This window comes from Numida meleagris, chromosome 1, assembly GCF_002078875.1.
Source record: "Numida meleagris isolate 19003 breed g44 Domestic line chromosome 1, NumMel1.0, whole genome shotgun sequence".
Classification (NCBI taxonomy): domain Eukaryota; kingdom Metazoa; phylum Chordata; class Aves; order Galliformes; family Numididae; genus Numida; species Numida meleagris.
Genome location: NC_034409.1, coordinates 138880606 through 138892902, shown reverse-complemented (window position 1 = coordinate 138892902; position 12297 = coordinate 138880606). Strand labels below are relative to the sequence as shown.

At 38.0% G+C, this 12297-nt stretch overlaps 1 long non-coding RNA gene across 1 annotated transcript; it reads right to left on the bottom strand.

Moving 5' to 3' along the window:
- LOC110392883 lies at positions 1694-5653 on the bottom strand. The gene is made up of 3 exons (XR_002434675.1): positions 5389-5653; positions 3538-3669; positions 1694-3449 (listed from the first exon to the last, which is right to left on the bottom strand). It is a non-coding gene; the product is annotated as an uncharacterized LOC110392883 (long non-coding RNA).

The window sequence follows — 12297 nt, the reverse complement described above, 5'->3', positions numbered from 1 at the left end:
TAAGTTGTGTAACTTTGTTGGATTTATGCCAGAGCTAAGCTCCAGTGGTATATGAAGGAGCCCTGTTAGTTCTTGTAATGATAAATCAGCCTAAATGAAGGAAGCATTCCTGTTTCTGGCAGGTACATTCCAACACTGGCTACAACAAAATGGATTCAGCTACCTCTGTGCAGCCTCACCTCTGATAGTATCTGAAAAAATACTTTTTTTGTCAGCTACTGTACATGTCTTTTCTCTCAAGGATTCTTGGGATGTCTGGTCGTGAAGTGACAGTCCATAGCTATTTAATCCCTCCATTTTCCTGTTTAAGATTATACATGCCATTTTAAATACCAGTGATAAAATCTTTCTGTTAAGCTGTGGCTGTTAAAGAGTTGAGCGAACGCCACAGTTTGTCTGGAGTCTTTGGCAGCAACACTGCACTTGGAAAGAGTTTTTAAACAGATATTTTGGACATCATTTTTATTATGAAGAGGAAAAAGGCAAGTGTCTCTCACTGAAAGCTGTGCTAAAAGAAAAGTAAATTAGGATGGAGAAGGGGAAAGGAAATACTCATCCAAAGGATAGCTGAGAAGTGTAGATACAGAAAGTTGAATCCCGGAACAGCTGTTCTAGCAAGCAGAAAATTCCTGTTTTTTTTCTGATTGTAACTCAGTTCCAGTTGCTCTTACGTGTGGAGAGCCCTACTTGAGCTGGTCTGTCGGTGTTGTAATTTCAATAGCATATGTCTGTGCTCACAGCAGGTCAAATTGACATAATGTTAAAACACCGGTCACTCATCTGTACTGACTCCCAGCGCTACTGACACTTGCTGAGCTGACCTGGTGCTTGCATACCAGCAACTGACATATAAGTCTCCAATATAAAAGGCTTCTGTATGGAAAGAAAAGAAGAAGAAAAAAAGGTAATTAGTTACCACAGCAGAGCAGTAGGAGGAATAGAATTCATTGTTTCTATGAGACCACAAAAGTGCCTGTAAGGCTTTTTGTTTGTTTGTTTTTAATGTATCTATATTGAAGCAATTTTTTCTCAGTCTGGGTATGTGCAGCCTAAACCATTTTCTCCATATAATAATTCCACTCTGCTGAGAGGCAGAATCACCTGGGGAGGGCTAAAGAACTGTAGAAAAACTAAGTCATTTTCTATGTCCGTAGAAGCATGAGAGTGCCCCCTTTTCATCAGACTTTATTTGTTTGTTTGCTTTTAATTTCGAAGGCTTTTTAGTAGATTTGGTCAGAAAAGTTAAAAGAGCAAAGTTTTTGATAATTGCAATATTTTGCAATCAAATTTATGACATTTATAAATATAGATGAATGGATTAAAATTCCTAGACAATGGAATATTGTTATTGGCCAACATCCTAGGCTGCATACCTGGTATGCTGAGGTATAATCAAGCTTAGGGTAGGGTTTTATGTGTGAAAGAAATGCTTGACTGGATTTAAATGGTTTTGATTGGAGCCGATATGATGCATAGTTGGACATAATGTTCATAATTGCCTATTTTTCTTGGCAAACAACAAGGTGCTTGATGACTGCTTTCTGAAATGTTCACATCTATTTCTTTGCAAAATGTACCATAATTTAATGGTAATTCTAAACAAGTTTGTGTTGTAGTCCACTGGCATTGAGAGAATACATTTCTTATTGACTTAATTTCCTCATTATATCAGAATTGCAGTATCTCCTTTGTCAAGGTTGAATCTCAGTCAGGTTTTAATGACAGTTCCCACAGACACCTTTGTGCTTTCTCCTCTTTCTCTCTTCTTTTTCCTACATACATCCTTATAAACGTAACAAAAATTCAGTCAAACTTGTAAGCAATCTCATATGCGTTCCTCAGATAGACTAATTTTATCCCTTTTTGTTAGTATTTGACACAATCCAGAAGTGTTCTGGGATAGGTATCACAGAATAACGATTCTAGTCACCTTGATACAGACATGCACAGGTACTTTTTTACTCCTCAAGGAACAGCTCTGCCTCAGAAAGGTATATGTACACTGCCTTCCTTGCATCTTTCTAGGCTTAACTCATCAACATTTTCCAGACTGGAATAAACAGGAAGGACAGCCCCAGACCTTCTCAAACAGAGCTTGATAAGCATTGCCATGACTGTCTAGATAGACTGATAGGCCCTTTCTAAATTCTGGGGCATCCAGCCTGTTCTGTTTCAATTTGGTTTTCTTGCAGAATGGTCTGAGATTTTTATTGTTTATCCACTGTTGCCTCCTGGGCTTTACCTTAGCATGTCCTGATAATGCGACAAAAAACTGGCACCTGTGAGGTTGTGCAATGACTGTAGACATTACAAGCTCAGGTGCTTTCTCCCTCTCTCACTCCTCTCCGCTGGCATCTTTCAGCACTGTTTATTCCATCCCTTTTTTAGGTGCCCACTCTTCCACCTTCATCAGATCTTTAACACGTCCCAGCCTACTTTCTAAATTCCTTTCACCAGCTTCTTCTCTCAGAACTGAAACAGCTCAGCAATTGACCCAGCCAAATCAGTATAATTCACATATTTTTCCCTGGCTTTGGACAATTTGCAGGAGTTTCCAAATTAGATAAACATTTCATATTCTTATATAGAATTCTGTGAGGCTTGTGTACATAGTCATCTCAGTTGAACTTTGTTATAGAGACCTAATTGACATATAGTGTAGAAAGTTTTAAACACAGAAAGGAAGGATCTTTCTCCAAAGTGGCTTGAAGATGCCACTCAAGATTTGATGGGATTTGAGCACTGAAAAAACAGATGTTACACAACATTCATTTCTCATAACTGGTAGGCAGACATTCAGCTCCCTTCCCTATCATCATAACTTAGAATCTGCTAATTCTGGGCCAGTGCATCAGAGGGAAATTGCAATTTTTTCATGTTTGATACAAGAGAAAAGCTATGTGGGGAGCTGATGTGTGAGGTGCCCCTTGAGGTGAAGTAAAGACCATGCCCATCTGACAAACCAAATATCCCAAAGTCTGTGCTCTAATGGAGGGGAAGAAAGCAGACCCTGAATGTAGAGCATAAAAAGACTCAGCTTGAGAGGATAGGGGCAGAAACATTAGGCTCCTGGAAAGATGGTGACAAGAAATGAGTGTTTATCCTGGACCATTTTTCACTCATGAAGAGCCCTGAGGAGTGGCTGGCTGGGATGTGTGAGCCAGAGACTGAGTGTCCCTCTGTATTTCCCCACAAACAAAATCATTTCCACAGAGCCTGGAAGGAGGAGATGCCAAAAGGGAATCCTGACTTGTCTTTTTCATCTGCACAATATTCCTCTTTTCTTTCATTATAATCAGGCCATCTGTAGGGCCAGGACAGAGACGTCCCTCTTGCACAGGGGGGAAATGCTTCTGCACAGTGGTGTCTCAGACACCATCCACAGCACTCAGAGCAGGCTTCTAGCTTTGACAGACTTCGCTGCATTTGTGTTAGTTCCTCTAGGAGAGCTGGAAAAGAAAATGAAGGCTCCTTCAAGCCATTTCATAATGTCATGTCTAATCGCACATCCAGAGAAACTTCATAAGGTGTACTTACTTATGGTAAAGCTGAAATTCAGAGCATCATCTAATATTCAGTAAATTTACCATTTAAAAGACATGGGCTTCACAGTCTTTTCACTGCAGCCTGGGATTTGGGTGATCTAATACAGCTCTGCTCCAGAAGGGCCTACAAGCAATAAACAGACATTCCCCTGCTCATTTGTCAGATTTTTAGCGTGTGATGAATTAAAGCACTGAGAAAATATGCCAGAATCTGCTAGTTCTCTGTATGTGTTGGAATGCTCAGCATTTTCTGATGATTTTAAACCTACTTTTTTACAGAGGAGAAAGAGGCCTTGCAGATACATGTGTTTCAGTTTGGTGAAGTCGGCTGCAAATCGGATGGCTCAAAGCTAAATAAGAATGCCTATATGAGTTTAGCACTGATTCAAGTGAATTAATCTTATGAAAAGGTATAGGTTTGCATAAAGATGTTGTTTCACCTTTTCTGTTCCGACAGCTGTGCTCTGTTCTACTTTATGTGAAAAAAGCAAAGGAGGAGAAGGGGAGAAATGTCTTTCAGATAATCTTATTGGAAAGAAAGAAAACAAATATGTGCCCTGCCTACTCCAGCTGCTCTCCACCCCAGGAGTAACAGTTTGAAGTAAGCTTATGTATAAACAATAAACAAGATATTCTTGGAGCGTTTGCTTTGAGCTAGGACTCTGTGTAAGGTATGGGGTTTGGATGTGCTGTCAAAGCAGTTATGTTTTAAAATTAGGCTTTGCATTTCAAGTTCATTAAGATAGCCTTAAGCAAAAGCATTTTATTCAACCTCTCTTGTAAGTATGGTATGAAGTGTGAATTTGATGATTAAAAATAACTTGAGTGAGGAATGTCTAAAAATGGAGGAATTAACCACAGTAATATTTATGCAGCCTAGAGATGGATTTCAAGACACCTCTTTAACTCCTTTCTTCCTGCAGTAATCTCTCTCTCCTGTTTGCATACTCTGCTCAAGAGCTTAAAACTAATGCTTCAAAATGGGAAAAGGATAAAATGTGAGCTCTAAGGCTGGCATACATCTCTGGAGGATCTTTTGGCAATTTGTCATGCCATTTTTTTCTGCATGGAGAAGATAAATCTACCATCTTGTACAGAATTTGAGAAATGGATTTGAGAAGATTTTATTTTCTCCTCCTTTTCCCAAGTCAGATTAAAATCAATCACTTGGACAAGATGCAAATTACTAATATTGGGTCAAGCTTGTCAGAAATACTATCCTTGCAGTACATATGGGTGAGAAAATAGTAAATTGTACTCTTCTTCAGAGCAATTGGTATAATTAGGTGAGTTTTTCATGAATAGTTATGAACAAGTATCATCTGCATGCAATTCAACAGAAACCCTAGGAAAAAAAAAAAAAAGAACCTAAGTCTTAAACCAACAAAAGCAGAACAAATACCTCAGCAAATATCTTGGAACATTAATAACTTGACAGCATCTACTCATTCACAACAAAGCCAAAGGAAGTTCAATGTTTTCTGCTGCTGCACTAAATAAAAGTTGATGGTAAGTCTCAATACATAAGAACAAATGACTGCCCTTTAGAAACTACTGTGGTACTGAAATGTTTAAAAAAAAAAAAGTTATTTTCAAAGCACATTGCATAGTGCTTTCTTTTAAGGGAACACGATCCCTGGTGCCTTTAATAAAAAGCGAGGTAACAATTCCTCTTTAATTCCATATGATTTCAGCCTAGAAATGACAGCTCTACTTCATTCATCTGCCATTACTTCTAACCACAAACACATTAAGTTATGTAAAAGGGGCAAATCAAGTTGACAAATCATTTTAAAACATTTCTGGAAGGTGAGAGAAAATAAATGCAGTGAGAAATGCTCACCTTTGAAGTATTTGCCTCTTCTTTTTATATCTTAATTTTAAAGGCTGTACTCCAATACTGATTTTCATGAAATGATACTCACTACTTGGGTGACCTTATTGTAAACAGCATAGCTACCAATATAAGAACAACTGTTCCAAATGGCAGAATCAAGCTCCATCATTTCCAGAGTTGTCTTTAATATCTCTTTCAGACAATTAAGTAATTTCAGATAACAGGCACTTTGGTATGTTGCCTGTGTTATTTGCTCTCTTAATTAAAGAGCAGAATATATTGGCATTCTAGAGTCAAAGAAACACTTCTTAAATGAATCATTCTATTCAATAAAATGTCCCCTTGTGAACACTGTTTTCCTTGATAAGTGCATGAACAAATAAAAGAATGGAAAAGAGTAATTGTTTGGTTGAGATGTAAGGGCACACAAAGTGGTTAAAACTAAATAACCTGGTCAGCAGCCCAACTAATCTACTGCAGTTTGTTTTCACAGCTTTGCTCTGAACATCAGTGCTGATGGCTTGACACTCCCTGCAGAGCCTGGGAGCGAATGGTAAGTCAAGATACCAGCCACACAATGCTTCACCTGTGATGCCAGAGATTTGGAGGAGGGAGAATAACAGTTTGTAAATACACTCATCAACTTTGCTGGCTTTTTCTTTTTCTTTCTTACTTTTTTTTCCCCACAAACTTCCTGTCAAAGCTGTGAAGTACATTGTGAGATCATTTAATGAAGTGAGTTGAAACACATCTTTTTCTTTTTTTTTATTTCCAATTTTCAATCAAATGTGAATTTTTCTTTTTCTTTTTTTTTTTTTATTTCAAGCCTGTAATGATAATGTGAGAGATGAATGGAATTCAGTTCCACTTAAGGAGACTACACACTGTCGAAGATCCCTAAAGGGTCTGTGTTACCCCTTACAAAACCTTATGCAACTCTGCCACACCAGCCAGCATCTGTCTGATAGAGGCAGCAAGATCCAGGAAAGCCAGCATGATCACAAATCAGCTTCAGCAAGGCTGAGCTCCCATTCTGAGCCACATGATATATGTATGAATGAACTCTGCAGAACCAAACCACAGAGCTGATCCTTCCTTTGTCCTTTCTTTGCTGCTTGAGGAGTTAAAAGCAGCCAAATTGTCTGAGTGAGATTTCACAACCTATTCAAAGCAAAAGATTATTTGATAAGACCTTCCTACCTAATTATGCTTTGAGGCTCGACTCTGCTTGGTGCTGTTTCTTGCTAAGGTCCATCGTCTTCCACTGAAAACACTGCTGCATACACAACTAGGACCCTTCACTGCTAGTGAGGTCAAATGGGAAAGCAGCAGTCCTGTCCTCAGCACATGTACAGCTGGTTTAGACAGCTTCCTGCTCAGCATCTGAGCAGTTATGAGTTATACAGACAGGTACAACTGCACACATTCTTGTCTATAATATCCTAAGAACAGCTATAAAAGGGCAATCAAATAATGCAATTATTGCATGATCATAATTCAGCAGTGACCAACAGCAGGTAACTAGAGAACAAGTCTATAATATAGTAACAGGTACCTTATTTATTTTCTCACCCTCCATGAACTGGCAACACAAAGCCTTCTTGAGCCAGTTAGTTGAGTGCAATGGAGAATTTTTCCGTTGTATCTAAACACTTTTTTGAATGCAGGCAAACTTTCAGTATCTCCAGCAGTTTAAGACACAGACTCCCGCAGCTTGTCTGCCATGGAGGCAGTCTCTCCCACTGATTATTTTGAACTCAGTTTTATCTGATTTCCTTCAATTCTTATCTTGGGAAAAAATAGCAAATACTTGCTTTCAAAATTTGTTTTTCTAGCCCACACATCTTTTTCAGAAGCCATTCATATCTGACTTTATTTTTCAGTTTGAAGAGTCCTCCTAATTGATTTTGTTTCGTGTTGAACATATTCCACATCTTTGGCCACCGCCATCATCCTTCCCTGTACCATTTTCAGCTTTACTGTATTTTTTCTGACTTCCCATTCAACTCACCCATTCACTCAGTTGTGTGAAGTTCTTCTAAAAGGACACTATTTTTCTTACCATGTTTAATAACTTATGACACTTGGCAAAGTGTATTTCTGTTAGTGACTTTATGGCCAGATAATTTATGGCTATGTTGAAAAGTACACACTTTCACGTGTAGACCCCTAAGGGTATTCCCTTGATACATCCTCCCAGTGATTTTAACTCCCTACACTTTACTTTTCTCTTTTCAAATTGGAGTATGGGTATTCACTTCATGTCTCCAAATCATACAAGATGTTATTTTAGATGCCAGAGAAGCGATCACTACAATGACCAGCTGTACAGCATCTAATGCTACTGTTGGATCTTAACCAAATGACAACTGAAAATTCTAAGAGACATCTGATCATCTGAGTAATAAGCATTGCTGTGGTTGCTTATGTATTTTTGTTGCCATACTTTTAAATCTGTAACACATACAGTGAATAAAAAAACAACATTTTTATCGATAAACACAAGTTGATGTACCATAACAATGGTCTATTCATGACTCTAGCACAGATTTGTGATGTGTAGCAAATGCTGCTGATAACTCTCTTGGCTTCAGGTCCCAATCATCTTCTCAAAATTTGTGATCCTTTTTAAATTTGAAGTCTTCAAGGCACAAGATGTGTTTGATTATGGGTATCTATGACAAACCATACAGTGATTCTTGAGCTGGTGGCAATTCTTGGATGGAGCTTCAAGTTACTATTACAATAGCAAACATAAATAATTATATATATCAGAAATGTAGGTCTGTGGATGCCTTAACATTTTTTATTACACACTTTCATGATACTTTCTGTTACCAAAATGGAGCTTGATATCTCTCACAGATGTAGATCTAAACAGACAATATTTATTGGTTGTTTTTGTGGCATTTTTCTGGTTGGGTTTTTGGGTGTTTTTTTTTGTTGTTGTTGTTGGTTTGATTTTTGGGGAGAAGGAGGGCTGGGAGGAATCAGTTCAGTTAGAAAAGAGTCCTGTGGGAAATGTGTATTTATGAACCCTTCTTATTTCCCTTGGGAAATCCTTTAGCTCAAGAACTAAGTCAGAATGATTAGTAAGGAGAATAAAGATACTACTACAGTTTCCTAATTCTTTTAAAATGCAAAGGAGCGTTTTCCCCTACATAGCCATGCCCTTGCACCAATCCAATCCCTCCAGATCTGTCTCAGTTCACGTATCTGGATGCAAAATGAAGAACTGGACAAAATAAAGCAGAGAAAGAAATTGCTTTAGATGTCCATTCACTCACCAAAAATATCTGGATCCACTTAGTTATTTAATGACAGTGAAGTAAGACCTTTATCAAAGAAAGTATCCAACAATTTGAGACCCAAACTTAATGCTATTGATTAGACTTTATAAAAGACTCACCTATACTACTGATAAGCATAGATTTACTCTTTTGAAATCATTCCCTGATCATTCCACAGGAGAGAAATTCTCCTTCATTATCTGTGACTCAATGGTTCCAATTTGAAAAGCTACAAAAGGAAAAGGGTAGTAAAAACAAACCAGAGATGTTTCTCATTAGATTTTGGAAATAAGCACTTCAGCATTATAAAAAATAGGGGGATTTTTGACAACGTGATCACATCTCATTCAATCAGATTCAGATCCATATTTTTAAATACAGTAAATGCACAACATTCATTTTTTTAGCACAAAATAGACTCTAGTTCTATGAAGCTGGAAATGACAACACTAATAAAGACTTTTGTTTTATTGGTCGGTAGAAGTTGAGCATTCACATTTTTCTATCATGAGAATTTCTATACGACCTCCATAATTTCCTAATACACTGCAGTGAATTATCTGGTTCCCAGATAAGTTTCGTGACAGTTTAATAAGAGAGAAGAAGAAGCCATTTCTTTCTACAGTATTTCAGGAATAAGTCCGCTCTTGCAATGCCTAGAGCAGGGGTGTAAAAAAGAATAATCTGTGTAAAAGGAGATCAGACACCCAGTGCTCATCCTGAAAATATTCCCTTTGTATTGAAGGCATGTAAATGCTGATTTAATGAACTCTGGGCAAAGGTGTTAGTTTGAATGAAGTGTTACAGCACAGAGGCTGCAAATAGTATGCCATTAGCTGCACTTTCATTAGAGAAGCTGTTTGAAAAGTAAATAAAAGACTTTATTCTAATGTGAGAGATTCAACATATGCGATCAAAAAGATATGAATTTGACCCTACATACCGAAAGTGAGACTTCAGTGACAGGAATATTCACTACTTCAAGATTTCTGGTGAGTCCTGCCTCCATCTTGTACGGAAGTAATTACAAAATTCAAATATTTGTAAATGACATACACCAAACTGTAGTCTTCAGTGTAATTTTTAGAGAAAATGAAATATCTCAATACTAAAGTGCTCCTAGCCTGCTGTTCAGAGAAAATGGGTTAAGAAGTTCCTACAGTGTCAGATGATTCCTGCTTTGTTGAACAATATTGAAATCAGCTTGATTTCCCATTGATGTTTTGTTTTTCTAATTCTGCTTAAAAGAGTTAGTGCTGACTATGCAAATGCTGTGCTTATGGCTACAAGGAATGAATTTCCTGAATTGTAAAAATACTGTCTTCACACAGAGATCAGTTTGTTTTGATTTTCTTTGTTATTTTGTGAGGCTTTATTTTCTGAATTTTGACTAGAAAATGAGGTTATGGATAAGAGATACTGGGGTCTCATGAGTGTAATTCTGGCAGCCAGTAACTGAGCTTAAATAACCAGGCATTGAAATGTATATGGTTCAGCCATGACACTGTCACTATTCAGACAATTTAAATGCTGTTTGAATCTACTTTGCTGTTTTCATCATGTCTTGTGGAAGAAATTAGGGAACAAAGAGCCTTCCCATTTCAAACTCTTCTGGTTTAATATAGCTTTCCAGCAAAATAAGCTTCTGGTTTCAAAGAAGTTGTGGGGAGCAAGGAGGAAAGCTGATAAAATTGGACCTTAGCCATGTTTTGCTTTTCTGAGACAGGAAGAGTGATAGTGACACAGGACTGACCTAGGATTTCTCTGTAGAGTATCTCATCACAAATCTCCTATCAATTTTGAAAATAAAAGTTCTCAACACATAAGAAAAACTGTTTTAGTATCAAGGAAACAAGATATATAAGCTAACTGAAGCAAATACACACACACACATACACACACACACACACACCCTTTTTTGAGATTCAGACTTTGCCTCATACATAACTGAGAAATGTTTTTAGCTGTCTGAATCTTTAAAGAGGCAGTGAAAGAGAGAAGTTCCCCTTCCAGCTCTAAAAGTTAATGTAGTGTAAGGACAATTTCTATCTGACAAAGGAAAAATCATTGGTTTCATACTTAAAATTACAACATTAAATGGCACTTAACTGAGTACACTAGCCTAAGATCAGTCTCTAAGTGTCAACCACTGTATAGATTGTTGCAGAAAAGCAATGTTTCAGTCTTTCAATTAAGTGTGCTGTATAATTTTACGGCTTTGGTCTGCATGCATCGTTCATGCTCAACTGTGTTAAACAACGACAGGAGCAGCCTGAGATGAAGGAGAGACTGCAGGGAGGATCCAGTCTGACAATGAGGCCGACATAGAAGAGTCTTAAAGACTGACAGACACTCATGAATTTTAATTATCCTTTCCCATGTGCTCCTTGTTGCAACCTCCTCTCATCTCCACACCTCTCCATTTCTCCGCCCTAATGTTCGTAGCATGCCTCTTCCCCCTCTGCTCTCCACATCCTGAAATGCCCTTGCCTTTCTCTCCATGCTTTTACTTTGTCCTGTTTGACTGATCTCCACCTACTCAAACCCTATCAAACAAAAATAAAAATGTTTGGAACTTGCAGGGTGTTTCCTGACAGGCTATTGCTCATTCCTCTCCTGTGACTCAACCCTTCACAGCCTGACTGTGCTCCTGTGTGGTAAGCCCTTCATTTGCATGTATACACCCTCACCCTACATTGCTATTCCATTGTATATTCAGCTGGTAACCTCTTCAAGGTGAAGGTTGCTTGCTTCCCTCTGTATGCAATCAGATATTTCCATGTGTTGGTGTTCATTTAATATCAATATAACTTGCATGCTTTTTCAGAATTGTTGAGCATAGTTAGCCATAGTAGAACATTGTGAACTTTCCAGTATTTTTAGCAAACCTTCTTAGCTGCAAGTACATACCTCTAATGAACAACAGAAGATTGGAACATTCTCATGCCATTTGTACAGTACTACATCTGAAAAACAACTGTATCAAAATTATAGCGGATGTTTCCTAACATCACTCACTTCCATGCGTTCCAACCAGTAATAAATCTGGAAATATGCCAGAATAAAGAAAGAAAAAGGAAAAAAGAACCCCCTATTTGTGGGTGGCCATAGGCAGGATTTAGAAAAGTAACAGAATAGTCTGGCTCTTTGTCTCCTATTTCAGATATTTTTCATCAGTTCAGCTTGTCTCTAGTATATTCATGATGCTAAGAAGTGAGAAGGAAGTAGGAGGATGGAAAGAGAGAGAAAAAGAAATACAGAAATGAGAGAAAGAAAGAGAAAGAAAGAAAGGGAAAGGAAAAGGAAAGAAAGAAGGAAAGAGGGAGGGAAGGAACAGTCTCTATAAAATATACTGGGGACAGTCACAGTGATAGTGCAGGTTTGTGGGCTGTTACCGAACTCCGGCAAACCCGCTCGTATTACCCTTGCACGCTGAGAGCCAAAACCTGGTCCCAACCAATCACTGCACATACGCATCAATATGATGAGCAGCAAAATGGTGTTTATTGGTAAAAGTTACAGAACTATATAGTATTTCTTATCTTTTACTAGACTGTTCCAGAAGCTCTCGCGGGCTACTGGCCAATCATATTGAATATCGCACTTTGTCCACTCACTTCCGAAA